Genomic DNA, 1,361 nt, shown 5'->3' with positions numbered 1-1,361 from the left:
CCTGGAGGCTTGTTGTGGGCACTGTCGAGAGGGTGGGTCCCTGACCAAGGAAAGAGTCCATTGGCTTCCTCTGTTCTCAGCCTTCTCTGGCCAGATGCTGCATTTCCCACCTAGTGAAGGATTTGGGGCCATAGGTCTTGGCAGTCCAGTGCTCTGAGCTGTTGAAACTCTACCTGGAATAAGAACAGCAGTTCCAACCAGTGCAGCCATTATGCACTGAAGACAGAGACATGTCAAGATTTAATGGATTTAACCAACTTTTTTTTTTTTTATTTTCAAACTTGCACATAAACTTTTATCCCAGTTGTTAATATTTTGGACAGATCCTTGGCTTTTATGAAGCCTAAAATCTGCTTTGCATTGGAGTCTGTTGTTTTTGCTGGCTGCCGTAATAGTTGAAGAAGAATGCAACATTTCATTTACTCATGAAATAATTTGGACTAGTCAATGTAAACGCATTGCATCTGACAGAAAATGAAGGGAGAAAATAATTGTGGAAAAAATTCAGAGCTATGAAAGAGAACATACTGCTGTATTAAACTTTTTTTTTGCTTACATAAGACTAATATACTTCATATTTCAGAAAGGAAAGAAATATTGTCTTGATAAACTGGAAGCTTAGCTGAAAGCTTGCAATTTTCTACTAGTCTTTTCAAAAGCAAAGCCATCTGTATTAGCTTTGTACCTTCTCAATCTCTAAGTAGAAAAGTAGTTCATTAAATTATCACAAATTCTCCTCCTTGTTATAAAGCACTCAAAAATTAATGATACTGAGTTCTTTTACTGGAGGGAAGTATTTTATAAATGACTAGCTGAATATTGTGTCTTGAATACTACAAGAAGTTGGCTTGGATTGTTTCTAGGTGCAGAGCCCAGACCCTCCAAGGTAGCAACTATGGTGTTCCTGAGGTGTGAGCCAGAGGATCTCTGTCTTGATGAAAGTGAAAGTGAAGACTCAGAAGATGTTAGTTTTAGAGAATGAAGTCTCAGCAGCTCCCTCTCCATCTCAGTGATCCAAGATGCATTGTCTTTTTCAACTTGAAAGTGACACTGTGTGTTCTAATTGTACTGTGTCAGAATTTAAAGTGTACATATAGTTTATAAGCAGTAATTGTGGAATAGATAGTTTTTGATCCAGCCCCCATCTAGGCAGGAGTACAAAGACTGGAATACCTGTTGTCTACAATTATTCTGATCAGATCTGGTCAATTTTCATATCTGAAGCTACCAAATGGGGTATGGCCTCTCAAGCAAATGAAAATAATTTAAATATTGGCACTTTGTTTTTCTTTGAATAAAAATAATTTTTAGTTACTTTTCCATATGGAAAATAGATTTTGTGGGTAAGGATGTAGAGAGAT

The 1,361-nt window shown here is 37.2% G+C and overlaps 1 pseudogene; it reads left to right on the top strand.

Moving 5' to 3' along the window:
* The first annotated feature begins 243 nt into the window (after positions 1-243).
* On the top strand, positions 244-1,042 carry LOC110260581 (cyclin-G2 pseudogene; annotated as a pseudogene).
* Positions 1,043-1,361: the final 319 nt, after the last annotated feature.

The sequence above is a fragment of the Sus scrofa genome, chromosome 5 (genome assembly GCF_054392235.1).
Source record: "Sus scrofa isolate SSC_HxYL_T2T_F1_AM1 chromosome 5, Sscrofa_HxYL_maternal_Yorkshire_Landrace_v2.0, whole genome shotgun sequence".
Lineage (NCBI taxonomy): Eukaryota > Metazoa > Chordata > Mammalia > Artiodactyla > Suidae > Sus > Sus scrofa.
The sequence above is the reverse complement of the archived record's forward strand: the minus strand, read 5'-3'. Positions and strand labels throughout refer to the sequence as shown.